Genomic DNA, 16,281 nt, shown 5'->3' on the forward strand with positions numbered 1-16,281 from the left:
TCCATGGTTTGTTCCAATCACAATTTGTAATTATGTTCTCAAACGTTTTGTTGCTTAAACCTCTTAAACCGATTGGAAACAATTAGTGTTGTAGCTGATTGATTGGAAACTTTCCTTTGCCCATTAGTTTTATCTATCTGCAGCAAGCTGGAGGCGCAAAGGTGCCAAAACAATAGAGGCTCTTACATTACTGGGGAATAATGTAGGGAGAGTTGGAAAAAATCAGGATTTGCGATGAGCTAAAGTACAATCTATTCTTTGCAAAAAAACTGTTTATTTAAAAAAAACAAAAAACAAATATGCTACAGGCTGCACTGAATTCTGTACAGCCATTCAGAAGGTAATGAAATGAATTACTAATTAGCCATGCAAGTAGATCAGGTGGAAACCTTACCCAGAACAAAAACAAGGATTCTTTTCCTATGCATTAAATAAAATATTAAATATTTTACTTAACAGTGCGCAATTTGCCAGGCGGTAATGCTTCCAAAATCAACACTATCCTAAATGCTTGGTTTTTTTCAGATTGGGTTCAAGTTGCAGCTAGCATATTCAAAAGGCATGTATCAATGAGAGCTTTACCATCTGAATTGCTGTTAGCCTATTTAAAGAAGCCGCTATGGGGACACCGGAATATTAGACATGTCCATGATGGACATACAGTAGCTAATAGTCAAAACTCATGACCCACATGAAATTCCAGCATTCCCATGTAGAAAAATAACAGACTTCATTATTCCACCATCTCACTGTGATTTCTGGTATCATAGTGAGATGGCAGAATTAAGAAATTAGTTATGTTACATATGGAAGAATATTCTGTAATAGTCCTTTACAGAAAATAAATGCATTTTCCTTTACATGTAACTAATACCTTATTATAGCTTTTGTAATCCCCAAAATATCCTTCAACCAGTGGGGGAAAAATAGGCATTTTATAATTTGCACCAGTGTGCAGTTTACTGTATGTTATAAAACCTTTAACTAAAAAAAGTAATTATTTTTGTTGCAAAATATTTTTCTGTTGGCAACTTTGATTGCATTTCCCCAAAAAAGTCTTACTGAAAATCATTTTGTACCAAAAATATCTGCTGCCCATATGCTGGTCTGTGCTAATCACTATTTGGACCCCCAGTGTAACAACTGTTCTATTGAAGAATGTTACATTGTGAAATGCAAATGTTTGTTTTTATTCTCATTAGCGGCTTTTATTGCATCTCTAATAAACACAGATATATTGGTGGGAGTAACCATCCTACGTTTAGCTCGGCTATTTTGCTCCTATGGCAGTGAAAATCAGGAAAATATTTATTATGGATTCAAATGAATGCTCAACTCTAGTCTTTTTTTCCCAAAATATTTGTGTTACTTTGCCTGTTTTTCAGCTCTTTCATCTTTTTCAGTGTAATTTATGATATTTCACTTTACTTCCCTAATGAGTCCATTTTTGCACATATCAGAAGCATTAAAGAGCAACACCATTCATCATAAGCTGTTACCCTATTTATGAGGCTTCATAATGAGTCATTGAAATAAAATTCACAAGCAATTAAAAAAATGTATGCCCCCTTTGAGCAGCCAAGGCCTATTATAGTCAGTGAGAACAAAACTTGCAATTAGTCTCAGTATGCAAAATACATGCTATTATATTGTGTGGGTTAATATCTAGGAAAGCAATTAGCCCTCAGTTTCTGTGGATGGATAGCGCAGCAACATCATTGGCTGAAATATTAACTCTCTTTCTGTTTCAATTGTTTATTGACAAAACAAGCATTTATGGATTTGCCTGGTTCCAGATGCACTTCCAGTGCTGCAGATTTACAAATAAAACAATATATTTTGCATTTTTGTAGCCTTTTATTTATATAACAATTTAGGGGATACCTTTCCATAGGGCTTCCATTCAAGTAAAGGAAAGTAGACAGAGGAAAAGACAGTTTTTGGGGAATGTAATAAAAGCTATAAACGAAAGGAAATGCACACAAATAAGAATATATTTTATATACATTATATAAATGATAAATCATATATAAATTTTAATTGCACATAACAAACTTTTTAAGGCATGCTTGAAGGTGGCATAATCTTCTGGAGCAAACGTAACTTTTTCATTAAGAAATTTTATTACATTGGCCTCTGTCGCAAACAATAACATACGCAAACTTTTTTGCACTGTTGGAAGTGGTCACAAAACAGTTTCTGTGTTCGCCAAAGCTATATTAAATTCAAAGGGAAATTTGTTTGCACAGATGCATACATTTTCGCATTGCAAATAATTTTTCCATTACCGACTATTATTACATTTCCCCCTTTCAGTCCTTTGAAGGCCATCCCCAAATCTATCAGCAATTCAGTACTCCCAGATTTGGCAGCATCTGCAATGGTTGTCTATTAGAAGGCGTAAGAGTAATTCTTGTTTTGCTATAATCTACAGCAGTTCATGCTTGATGTGTTCCATGGGCATAAAGGTTATCCTCCATGATTTTCATACAAAGTTTGTAAAGCAGCTAGGAATGTATACTTCAGTAGTTAGATGTTAGTTAGCCAAATACTTTTATATTTTTTCATTTATTTAAGAGGATGTTTTTAGCTTTATTTAAGAGGATGATGCCAGAGAGAGATTTGGCTTCTGGTTTCTTTTTCAGTGCTCCTGGTTGTCAGACCTCCACTGATGCAGTGCCTCTATCTTCACTCTTCCTAGTTCCTTAGGGTTCTCTATTACCAGCTACTATACTATAACATTACTCCTTGTTGCCTATCAGAACCCAATAACCCCCCCCCCAAGTCAGATTTCCTGCTGTATCTCAGTTGTTCTCCGCTGCTATTTATTCACTTTATATTTATTCACTTACCTGGTTTAATGCATAAGCTATCCTAGGGTTTTCCTGCTTTCAGTAACTGTAAAGTAAGCAGAGACACTTGTTAGAATGCTATTTAACAATTTACCCTTGCACACCATATACTCACTTGTTGCCAGTTTCCTTGGCAGAACATCTTTATATATAAAGTTTGGAGCCTTGAAGACTATTAAAAGTATTGTCTAGCAACCTTAACATCAGTTCTTGCTTGAAAGTGCTGTATACATATGCCAGCTGAATGTAACTTAATTTAAGGCAATGATTTAGCCCCTGTAGGATACTATTGTAGAACCAACAAAATAGGTAGCACTCACACAACTATTAAATTCACCAATGGGTGCACAATCCAACAGGGTCCCTCCACTCCTGTATATGTACATCCAAGCGATTATAGGCAGCACTCTGTCTTAATTCATTAAAATGCCTTTAATGTTACAATGCGGGCAGCAGCAACGTTTCGAGCCAAATTGGCTCTTTATCAAGCTTTATCAAGCTATTGTAGAACCAAAAAAGTACATTGTGTCTGTATGGGTAGCTAAGCACTGCTTTATTCAAGCCCCCATATGCACCAGTTTTCCACGTTAACATTATTACAGGCCTGTATAATGTGTATATGTTGACCCTTGGAGGAACTGTATTCCTTGCCTTAAAGTAATAGTAAGGCCTTAAATAAATCAAGTAGCTTTGGAAGTAATGTCATTTTAAGAAAACTGATATGACATCCAGTATATGTGGTGGATTTCCCACTTGCCGATAGGTTACCAAAGGATGGGGCGATAGATATTCGGTCCCCTTTGATTTTTTTCACATTTTGCTATGTTATGACCTGGAATAAAAATGTATTTGGTGATGATGAAGATGCTTGATTATAATGGATAGTTATTGATGATGATACAAATCAAAATTATTTACAAATAAATAACTGAAAAATTTGCATTACACAAGTATTTACATCCATCACTGTCTGGGATAAGGTTCTGCAGAAATCCTAATCTTTATACAAAGATAAAAATGTCCACCAGAGCTCAGTAAAAAGGTTAGATGCTATGATAAGACCAACACATTTGAAAGCAATGTCTCTTTATTCTAAGAACTATTTAACCAAGGGGGTTTATGGCAGTGGTAGCACCGTGTTGCGGGAATGCTCTTCATTGTCAGGGGCTAGAAAATTGGTCAGGGCTGAGGGAAAGTTGGATGGAGCTAAATACAGGGCAATTCTAGAGGAAAACTTGTTTTGGTCTGCAATAGACATTGCAGCAATGACTCTAAAACAAAGTTACAATGGAGTGTTTTACATTATAAAACAATATAACAGAGCTTGAGTGATTTTGGAAAGCAGAATGGGCAATACTTTCAGGATCCCAAAAGACTTGCAGCTGGAATTGCAGCCAAAGGTGATTCTACCAAGTAGTGCCTTGGTGTGACTATGCTACAGTACAGTCAGGTGATCCCAGTGGAGCCAATAAAAGGACAACATTTGGGTTTTAACCTTAAAAGCAAGTAAGTTGCCGGTAAAACTCAGTCCCTTTGTTAAATGTATAATGAAGCAGAAGAATTCTTAATGAATCAGATGGCCAGCTTGAAGTATACTGCAATATCTGGACTAACAATCCCTGTTTTGCTTAAAGCATTTCTTGGCATTTCTTAGTAGCTTAATGCACAGTATGTCTTAATGTCCTATATATATTATAATGGGTGAGTACAGAGGATCTCTTTTTGCTTTCAATATGTATTCAATGCCTGCTAAATATCCCAGTAAAATTGATTTTAATTCCAAGTTGTAAAATGGTAAAAAAACAAAAACTCAATATGGTGAATACTTATACCAGGCACTATATAGTTTGCTAAGCCTTCTAGCCTTCTAGCACCCATTGAATAAAGGTATGGTACCTGTTATGCAGAATGCTCAGAACCTGAGGTTTTCCGGATAAGAAGTCTTATTTGGATCACTGTACTTTATATCTCCTAAAAAATAATTTACACATTAATTAAACCCAAAAGGATTGTTTTGCCTCCAATAAGGATTAATCATAACCTAGCTTGTATTGAGTACAAGGTACTGTTTTATCATTACAGAGAAAAAGGATATAATATTAAGACATTTTATTATTTGATTAAAATGAAGTCTGTTGGAGATGGCTTTTCTATAATTCATAGCTTTCTGGATAACTGGTTCCTGGATAACTGGATAACTGGATCCTATACCAATATGTAGCAAAGATGCCAATATCAGAAATAACAGATAGAGAATAAATACATAATAGTTCTGAAATATGAGTTGATGTTATTTACATTCGGAACTGCGGCAGCATCTGAGTCACATCATTTTTGCATAAAATTTGGGTTACTTTTACTGTCTTTAGGATTTTGTTTAATAGACACTCTGTTTCCTTTTCTCTTGCCCATTTGGTATGGTATCAAGACATCAAAGACACTGATACAGAGAGTTTGTATGTTCAGTGACAATATTATAAGATGATGATTAGCAATAAAAAATGTGATCATTTTATTTGTGGAAATAAGTTGTTTTGGTAACTTTAGAACTTTTGCAGCAGTTCAGCATTTACATGAATATTTTTATTCAAACAGATGAAAACCTACCCTTAAGCAATTCAAAAGTGCAAAGATTAAGGAGCAGATTTATCAAAGTGTGAAATTAGAACTACAGTAACATTCCATCACTCAATATTCATTTCTATGGCATTTTTAAAAGGCATGTTTATGATGAGCTCTATCTTTCACCCATTGATATATATGCCTCTTGTTGCATTTATAAAATGTATATTTTAAACTAGAGTTCATTTGGACAGACACATAAGCCCCTATGAATTTAGAATTTTATGTTGTGGCATAGAGTTGTATGTTGCAAAACTGAAAAGGCATAGCTTCTTTATGTGTATATATTAAGAAGTTACTTAAATTTACAAGTTACTAGCTAACTACATTTTAGCAATATAATTGAAAAGAAAACGGAATCTGTTTCTCAGGTACTTGTTTCAAAAACTGTGCAAATAGGACAGTATGGTGTCTATACCTCCATCTGGTGGCCAGTGAGAATACTGCAAGATTTTGAAAAATATTGTGAAGAGTGACTTCCATGTACATGTATATGTACATATATGAGATTAATATGTTTATAATAAATGTGTTTGTGTTAATACTATTTTTAATCTGTTCACAATATTTTTGTGTGAATATTCTTAAATATTATTATTTTAAATTATTATTATATGAAATCATGCTTTGAAAGAAAAGTTGCTAAATGTGTTGGCACGAGGTATCCAGTCCAGAATCATCAACTGTAATTAATGTAATGTTATTACTTCCATGGCAATTCTTCCAGCTTGAGTAGTAAATCACTCCCCCGGATGAGAAGTGGACATAGACAGGCTATACCCAATATTGCCAACAGTGCCAACACTGAGCTGCTCCCAGGAATGTTCAGCTTTCACTTTCACCAAAAAGGTTCAAATCAATCAATACAATGAAACTGAATTCATGAGAGAAAAGACTTAACAGGTTAATGTAACAGAAAGTCAAGTAAATGCACCTGTTCATTTATTACATAACCCCCATAGGCAGAGGTAGTTGCTAGATGTGTTAGCTTTATTTAGCACTCATAGGGGGGTTATTTAAGAACATCATGCAGTGCATTTCCCCTTTGCAATCAATCAGTAAGTAGTTATGAAGAGTCAACTTGAAAAGTAAGGACCTGATAGATTACTATTAGCAACTGCCTTTGTGCAAGATAGTACCTATGTTCATAAATAAGTCCTAATATTCTTAGAGGTGCATACCCCTCTATAAGGTATTTTTGAGCTTTTATAATGTTAGTCAGGGGTCTTAAAAGTTTGAATTTTATATATATATTTTTTTTATTTTTTTTACGTCTGTAGGTGTTTAAATAATAGAGTACTGTTATATGTTGTGTTCATGATCCCACAAGTCTCCTATAGCTTAATTAAGAGGACTTCTATGTACTGGAAATGCCAGAGCTAACAAATAAATTATTGAAGAGACTGACTTGGATTGTGCTTGAGTCTTTGTTTCTTGGACACTTTCTCCAAGCTGAGGGTCATCTTGGTTGCCCATATGGTTTGAGACATTTTCGTTGTTGGCTGCTTTCATATTATCCTCCATAATCACTGATTCCTGGGTCACTGCAATCCCCAAATTACAGACCTGCGGGTTTTCTTTGCTCAGGTGATCTTTTTTTTACCTTATCATGGTCACATTAAGGTCCACAAGAGTTTGTTTTTCATGCTCAGTACATTTAGTTATAAGTGCCAATTCTTTAACAATTAACAACAGTCTGCACTGTAAATATTGTCCTGAAGTCTTTTACTGCATTCTGTACATTCTCTACCTCTGCGTGGGCTTCCAGTTTTTTTTATACATTCTGCGCAGGTCTTCTTGGAAAGCCAAATGCTAGCAGTTTGCATTTCTTTTCTTTCCCAATAATCAGCAGTGTCCATCTTATTTTTTAAGCTATAAGAGTGGGGAATTTCTAAGTGTGGGAAAAAAGACAAGAAAGAAGCCAGATTGTGTTATCATATTCTCAGCCCAATTTAATATTTTATATTGATGACATTTTTTTCAGCTGACTTAATGGTAAATTATTCAATAGCCTCTTCAGATCTTCAGTGGATACCACTATATTGCTTCTTTTGTTGTCAACAGCTTGCACAATACATTAACTGACTGTCTAATTTATTAGATGAATTTTCAAATGGGACAAAAAATAAATAAATAAGAATTGCTACATAAAATAAGCTAGCAGTCTGCAGAGATACATGTTACATTTAGAACACAGTTTTACTAAGGAATGGAAATGTCCTTAGTAGCAAAACAAGAAAAAGTGCACTAGGGTGGAACATAACTAGATTCATATTGATGCCACAAGATGTAAATGGAAGGGGTGGAAATTTAACCCATTGTTTACATCCCCACTTTGTCCCCCTACAGCTGTCTTTGGGTAACTACTACCAATTCTGATATCATAAGAAAACATCAAAAGTTTGGAAGCCATCGTAATTTCTGAGGGATGCTGGGTGCCACGGGGGAAAGATCTTGGATCTTGGTGCTGAGAATCTCTGCTATAAACATTGCTTTAAGATGATGTACTGTGTTAGCCATTGATACCTTTTATTGGTAAGTAAGTAAAAATTGCAAGCTTTTAGAGCAGCCAGGCCCCTTCATCAGGCAAAATACCTGACAAAGGGGCCTGGGTGCTCTGAGGGCTTGCACTTTTTACTTGCTCAGTTAGCAATAAAGTTAGATAAAAGTACCACTTAACCTTACATTTTCTGCATGAACATTGCTGGCAGCCATTTAGAAGAAGAAACCAGTAATCATTTTTTTTAATTTCCTGTGTGATCACTCTTGAAAAATGTGGTAAATTACAAAGTAACTCCCATGTGCTTTTTTGACCCTGCAGGGATTTCAGTAGAAAATCAGGTACTGAAAACTAAAGCTGGCCATACACCTAAAGATCTGCTTTTTTGGCAACGTCGCCAAACAAGCATTTATTTTCTTGATGTGCTTACCTGAGCTGGGCAATATCAGACTGATCACATCATTTGGCCCTTAGGCCACATCATGTTTGCCACCATTGCAGGCCAATGGGGAGAGGACTGCATCAATGTGCTGATGTAATCCTTGCCCTGATTGGAAAATCAAACCTGTCTGATGCATATCTTGCCAAGTTTTAGCCAGATGTCACACAGGCCAGTGGGCTGGCCCCATTCACATGCCATTAAGCTGTCAAATCAGTTCTGACATGTGGTTGTTTTAGGTACTTTAGGACTGAAGTAAGGTCAGTTATAATAGCACCACTCTTTAACCTTATGTTGTTCCATTATTACTATTATTATACTTTATTTATATAGCAGAGACATGTGACATGGTGATATACAAAGATTATTCAGATTATTTATTATGCCCCAGTAGACCTTAAAGTGATACTGACACTAAAAAATTATTCTTCAAAATATAAATGTACATAAAAAGTTTCCTATTGGTCACGTTGATGTTTTGCTGATGGGGCTACTTTTATAAGTAATTGTTACTTGAAGTTCCCAAGCCTGACTGTTTTGCCAACCTGACTGTCCCTTCTCAGCCTGTCCTTCATAGTTTCTAATGCTAAAGGACTCCTGCTGCACAAATATGGCAGCCTCCACATAGAGGAACATGGGGGATTGGATAATTAAGGTAAAAGCACCAGGCAAATATTTTTATGGCAAAATTATAAACAGCATGCAAATGACATGTTATGATATATTTAAAAAAAAATGTTTAATTTCAGGTGCCAGTATCTCTTTAAACATAGTTCTTACCTTGCACACATATAGTCTGATTAATTTTAGTGGGATCCAATGCACCTGCCTATATCTATCTATCTATCTATCTATCTATCTATCTATCTATCTATCTATCATCTATCTATCTATCTATCTATCTATCTATCTATCTATCTATCTATCTATCATTCTTTCCACCAAGAGAGGGTAGGCATGCTTATTCTTACCTTCTTTGTAGATGTTTCCCCATACTTTCAGATACCACACAGTAACCACCATTGATCAGATAATATTACCAAGAAGCATTTAGGAAGGTTTTTAAAGTTTTGACAAAGACATCTGAAAAGGTAAAGGGGAATGGTGCCACCCATACAGTACCTCAGCAAATCTGTTGGTGAAGACTTCTAGGACAGAGCTCATGAGAATAAAGCTGGCCATACACGTGGCGATCTCACGATGTTTCGTACGACCGTCGGTCGCACGAAACATCGTCAGATCCGCCACACACCATTCAGGGCTGAATCGGCAGGTAAGGAGGTAGAAACAATAGGATTTCTACCTCCTTCTGCCGATTCAGCTCTGAAGGGAGAATTTTGGTCAGGCGCCTTCTATGGCGCCCGATCAAAATTTTCTAACTTGGCCGATCGGCGAGCCGACCGATTTCAGCAGCTTCCTGCGATATCGGTCGGCTCGCTGACATGCCATACACGCACCGATTATCGTACGAAACGAGGTTTCGTACGATAATATCGGTGCGTGTATGGCCACCTTAAGCAAGGTGCAGATATCAGTGTTGTAAGAAGAGATAACAACTATGCACAGAAAGTGATACCACAATCAAGACCCTTTATTGGTTTTGCTGTTGATAGTAGTAAGTGCTCTTTACTCTGTGAAGGGAGTACAGTATGTGTTGGTACACCATCTGTAATAGCTGCTTTGTCATGCTAGTGTTCCAGATTTCTTGGGGTTATAGAGTCCCTCAGTGGAACCTCTACCAAAGACATTTTTACTCCATGTTAGCTGGAGCACTAGATAATGCCTGTAAATGACCAGCCATTTTAAGGGCAGTGTGCATGTAAGTGGGCCTCAATTATTACCTGGCCACAGCTTGCTGTGGAGTGATTGCACTGACACTGCAGGAACACAGTCTTCCTCACAAAACACAGCTTTGGGAAGACTAGACAAACTAAAAGATGAGACTGAGCAATCTTCCATATCATTCTGTACAGTTTTATTATAACCTTTTATGCATAGTTTCTGTGTGTTCTGAGAAAGAAAATACTTGTCCCTAGTGAAGTGACAAGTCCTGCTGACATTATAAATAATAACGTTGAATTACCCAGAATGTTTTTACCAAGCATGATATGCAAAAGTTCAATAGTTAAGCTATAGTCACCAATAACTTCTTTTATTTTCTAACATCTTATGCTTGTTCCTTGTCAAATTTGAAATGTTACACAGCAGCAATTGTGTTGTCAACAAACATCTATAAAAGTAGAGTTTCATCATTTCGTTTTCACATTTCAGATGGCAATTTGATATTACACAGTAATGGAAGCAGATATGAAGTTCATATTATGTAGTTAAAGGAAGCACTATTCTTTGTAAGGGAAGCTAGTGTTATATACTCCTCTGTGTATTTTGGCAGCAGAAATTTACAGTGACATTTTATGCACTGTCTTCTCCTATCTGTGTTGCAGCTAAGTAATACGGGAAGACATTGATATGCCAAGCGGCTGTGCACTGCTTTATGACTCGGTACTTGAAGCTAATGTGCAGTGTGACTGACATCTTTGTGGTTTCTAAAATCATGCAGAGAAATGGGAAAAAGTGTATAGTGTGCAATACAGCTCTTCTACTTTTGGCTTAGAATGTTTGTATCTGGGTAACAGACCCTGTGGGAGGGGTACTTAATATTCAGTAATCCATTTGCCTGCCATCATATAGAAGTCTTGCTTTTTTAGTGGGGCATATGAAATAAATCTGTTATACATATGTTTTATTATTTTTTTCCAATACTTGTTTTTGTATTTGACAATTTATTTTTGAGTTCCACAACCTAATATTGTCTTCCAGCTGCTACCCACACAATTGTGCTGTGAGTCACTGACAGACTTCGCCTGCTTTAACTGGCTAATCCCAGCACAGTCATCACTGGTTAGTTGTTTGCAGTAGGGAAGATAATGTAGTGTTGAGCAAGCACAGTAAAGATGAACCATTTATGTCTTACAAATTATAAGAACAATAATAAAACCTATGATTAAGCATTGAATAAAGGTGGTTGGGTGTTTGTTTAGCAATGGTCTGTCTTTAAGTGTTTTGAAGTGGTCACATTGTCTGCAGTTGAAGGAAGGATATATTTATGTTCAAAGAAGATATGATTTAGCTCATTCACAATGGCCCATGCAGTAAGTGCAAAAAAAGTCACAATGGCCCTTTTTTTGCACTTTGCCCACTGTACTCTGTATTGGAGCTCAGAGATCTGTGGGCTGCATTTAGAAATAAGTGTACCCTGTGTTAGGCCATTCTCAATTCAAAAGGGGACGGTTAGGTAAGGTACGTAGGCGCACTCCCCCCCACCCCCTACCTTGCCCATCACTCTAACGTGCAAGGTAGGAGTGGCAGGTCCTGATGTTCTGATGCTGCACTTTTCACAGAGCGCTGGTGTTTTTATCTGGCACTCATTCCAGAGCGCATAGTTGAGGGGGGCGCAAGTGCTCCAGAGATGAGAACTAAATCAATAAACAATTAAGGTATTTAGGCTTGCATTAGGTTGCACCATAAGCCTTATTTTACTATCCAGACAGGAGAGAGTTACACAACTCCACGTGACATACAAGAGTTTAAATCTTACTCAAGATATTTTTCTTAAGGCCATATATAACAAACACTCCAATTTTTATTAATGTTGGGTAGCCATTGTATGCAGCCACGGCGATGTCTTCAAGTGGAAGTGTACTAATATTCCAGGTTATAGTTTGGTTTAATTGGAAGCAAATCCAAATTATTGTGCATTTAAATTTAAACGCAATTCTTCTAGGGTGTGCTGAAAATACCTTGTCAGCTGGAGGTGGAAACATATTATTCAAACTGGAAATCACTAAAAGGATTATATTCTGTAGAGATGGAAATGCAAAGCTTACAGGGACAAAGGTCACCCATATATGCTCCTAGCAACTTGCGCCTACTTGTGGAAAGACCTTTCCAGCCTGCTCTAATGAATATTACACAAGTGGACCCTATGAAACCATGGAACTACAGTTAATTTGCATCAACTTCTCTTAGTGGGTTGTGTCCATATTTGTAACCAACTTGCACAGGGTTAATTGGATTATGATGATAGAAGTAACTTTCCAGCATTATATGCATCCATATTGGTGCATAACCCACATAGTGTGTGCCTACATAGAGATGTAGCGAACTGTTCGCCGGCGAACTAATTTGTGCGAACATCGGGTGTTCGCAAGTTCGCGAACTTTTAGCGATGTTCGCAATTTTGGGTTCGCCTTAGCTGGAGCCAAATTTTGACCTCTCACCCCAGAGCCAGCAGATACATGGCAGCCAATCAGGCAGCTCTCCCTCCTGGACTACCCCCGGACCACTCCTTTCCATAAATAAACCGAAGCCCAGCAGCCATTTTACATTCTGTCTGTGTGTGCTTGATGAGTTAGCATAGGGAGAGAGCTGTGCAGGGGTTTGAGGGACAGTTTAGGTAGCTTTGCTGACTAGTAATCTACTTTCACATAATTTTTTTTTATTTGTGTTTTTTTACTTTGCTACTGTAATTTATAGTGCCCAGTGCTATTAGTCTAGCTGTGTTGGGGACTGGTGTGCTGCTCCTAGTAGTTCACCCCCAGCACCAACCAGAGATCACTTTTTTTTAATTATAATTTTTTTTTTAATCACCTGAGTGACGTTTTTCCACCAGCAATAATATATTCCGTATCCACTACTGCGGCGTTTTGTCTTTGTGTGTGAACTGGCTGTAACCTTTACACGACTTGATTGGCATGTACACGCCGGACGTTTTAAAGCAGTTTATTACACAAGTTTAGAAATGTAGTGTGATTTCTGCCCTTTACAGCACAAAACGCAATGCTGTGTCAACAACGTATTTTTCAGAGAAATTTTTGCCCTTGAAACCCCTCCGGCATGCCAATGTCCAGGTCATGGCACCCTTTAAACAACTTTAAAATCAGTTTTAAAAAGAAATGGCTTTTCTGGGTTTTAAAGTTCGCCTTCTCATTGAAGTCTATGGGGTTCGCAAAGTTCACTTTTTGGCAGAATTTCGCGAACGGGTTCGAGAACTTTTTTTGTGAGGTTTCGCTACATCTCTATGCCTACAATCCCCCTGAAATTCTGGGGAAATTTGTGTATGTGGGTAAAAATCATTGTAAATGAGGCACCACATATTTACATAACAAATATATTTTTATATTAATCAATATAACAATATTTCTAAGTATTTATTTAAATGTTTATTAAGTGTAGATACTATGTAGTGCATATTAACATTGTTCTTATTTCCCAAACAAATTGTGTAGCTAATTTTCAATGTTTTTTTATCTTATGAAAACAATAAAATGAAATGCTGAATTTCGAGTGAAAAGAAGAATTTTTTTGTACCAGCACCAGATTATGTAAAGCTTTTCTAAGCAGTTTATTATGATACCAAAACAACACCTGTTAAAGATAATCTGATTTAATTTTAGTAGTCGGTTTAATCTCTCCCAGCTGTCATTTCCATTTACAAATCAAAATTTCTAGACAATGAATTGAATTATTGAATCGGTTTTTGCTGTGTGATTAACTTCTTTGATGCCAGCAACTTCTCCAAAGTATAACAGCACTAATTTTTTTGCAGATTTGGAAATTTTGGGTCATGTAATTATGTTTGTACAGCAAATGCATGTGTTTATTGCCCCAACCCCTCAGACCACTATACCTCTCAATACAACTATTTCATTATTTTAGTTTTTTCTAAAATTTTAATACTCAGTATGGATATATAATTTGTTTCCTGTATATCACTGTGTGTGTGTACCATTCTTACTTTGGCTGTGTGCTCACATATTGCGTTAAGATGCGTAAATATTGCTGGGTTGGTTGAAAAATGAACTCTCCTGCTTGAGAGAAATTTGATTTCTTTTCAAATCAAACTTGTCATTTTGATCTGTGTGGTGCATTCAAATAATAAAAAAAAAAAGATGCCAGAAAAATCTAGCTTGTGCTCAACATTAATCATTTCTGAGCATTTTATGATAGTTCCAATAGACGGAATTTGTGTAGTGCCGCAGAGAATAGCATTAGAACCACAGTTCTTACCATGTTACAGTTACCCATCACTAGGCATATTAATGGTGATCCTATTGGTCATGGGCTTTGTATGTTCAGGCTAAAGGTCCCCATACACTTTAAGATCCGCTCGCTTGGCGATGTCGCCAATCGAGCGGATCTTTACCCGATATCCCCACCTACGGGTGGGCGATATCGGGTAACAAGCTGCTCTAAAAAAAAAAAATAATTACATTTGCGCCCATGGGCAGTCGGTTCGGGGACCGCATCAATGAGCCGATGCGGTCCCCGATCCGACTGGATTTTCAAACCTGGCCGATCGATATCTGGCCAATTTCAGGCCAGATATCGGTCGGCCAGGCCGCTCGTTTCTGCCCATACACGGGCCGATTAGCTGCCGAATTGGTCCTAGGGGGGCCTTAAATGGGGGCCTTAAATGCTGTAACTTTATTGTTCAGTTGTACCATAGGAAATGTTTAATTGATATTAGGGGGTATATTTATCATACTGTTTAAAAAGTGGAGTAAAACATCACTGGTGATGTTGTTTATAGTAGCCAATCAGATGCTTTGCATCTAACTCTTGAAATCTAATTGCTGATTGGTTGCTCTGGGCAATATCACCAGTTTGCTGGTAGTAAACATAAAGATTTTTTTTAAGTGTAGTTTAAAAACAGAGTGCCTGACCCGCTTTGTGCGCATGCGCACTTAATCATAGGCCTGTGATTCATGTGCATATGCACGAAACGCGTCAGGCACTCTGTTTTTTAAGATGCAAATAAAGGTTGTAAGCTTTTAACATCCTATGGTTATCCGGTGTGAGTTAAGCTGTATATGATTGGAATTGCCCAGGTTATAAAGGTTCTTAGAAAGCAAGAGTTTTGATGAAAAACAAGTAAAAAATTGAGTGAATGGGATATTAAGGATATTAGGTTTCCCTATAATATTCCATACAACTTTAATATATTTTTACTGAGAGACTGACTTTGTTTATCTTAATCTTTAATGTAACGGTGATGGCGCACGGGTTAATTATTCACCCATGATAAATCTTCAACCAGCAATTTACATTATCGGCAGTGAGAAAGCATTTTTGGGAGAGTTGTCGTCCGCACTAGTGCAGATTTACTGCTGGCTACAAATTTCCATGTGTTATGTCCTTTACTGTGTTAACCTTAAAATACATACATACATGCATACATACATACATACATACATGCATACATACATACATACATACATATACATATTTACTGACAGTAAGAAGGAGGAAGACACAAAACAAAGATCAATTACAGTGCATAAGTATTAAATAAATCAGAAATGTTCAATTAAGTGATAAAAAGAGCATAGTTACTGGAAGACACCAATAATTTATATTCTATATACTTTGTATAACAGTGCCTAGGTGTAAGGCAATTGAGTGACTACATGAGAAGACTTGGTGTTATTACTTTTTATTTTATTCCAGTGCAATATATCTGTTCTAAGTAATCTCCAACTAACTTTGCTACACTATTGCAGGGACAAGACATATACATTTGTCATTCATGGCATTCCAAAGGTTTCCCTGCATTGCTGTGTATTATTATTGCTGCATATTTGAATTACGCTGCTGAATTTAGACGTCTCAGGGCACAACTACATAGTACTTGACTTTGTGCTACAAAAATCTGATTCTCCATGCTGTAATGTTATATCTGATCAGATAAAATTGGATGGGTTCTTCTGTCTGTCATTCAATAGTCAAATGCTTTTCAATCATCTTGTTGTATGAAAATGAAGCATGCAGTGTTCCCTTCCGACAGCAATGTGGTGTTTGATGGCAAA

Source organism: Xenopus tropicalis, chromosome 5 (genome assembly GCF_000004195.4).
Source record: "Xenopus tropicalis strain Nigerian chromosome 5, UCB_Xtro_10.0, whole genome shotgun sequence".
In the NCBI taxonomy this organism is placed as follows: domain Eukaryota; kingdom Metazoa; phylum Chordata; class Amphibia; order Anura; family Pipidae; genus Xenopus; species Xenopus tropicalis.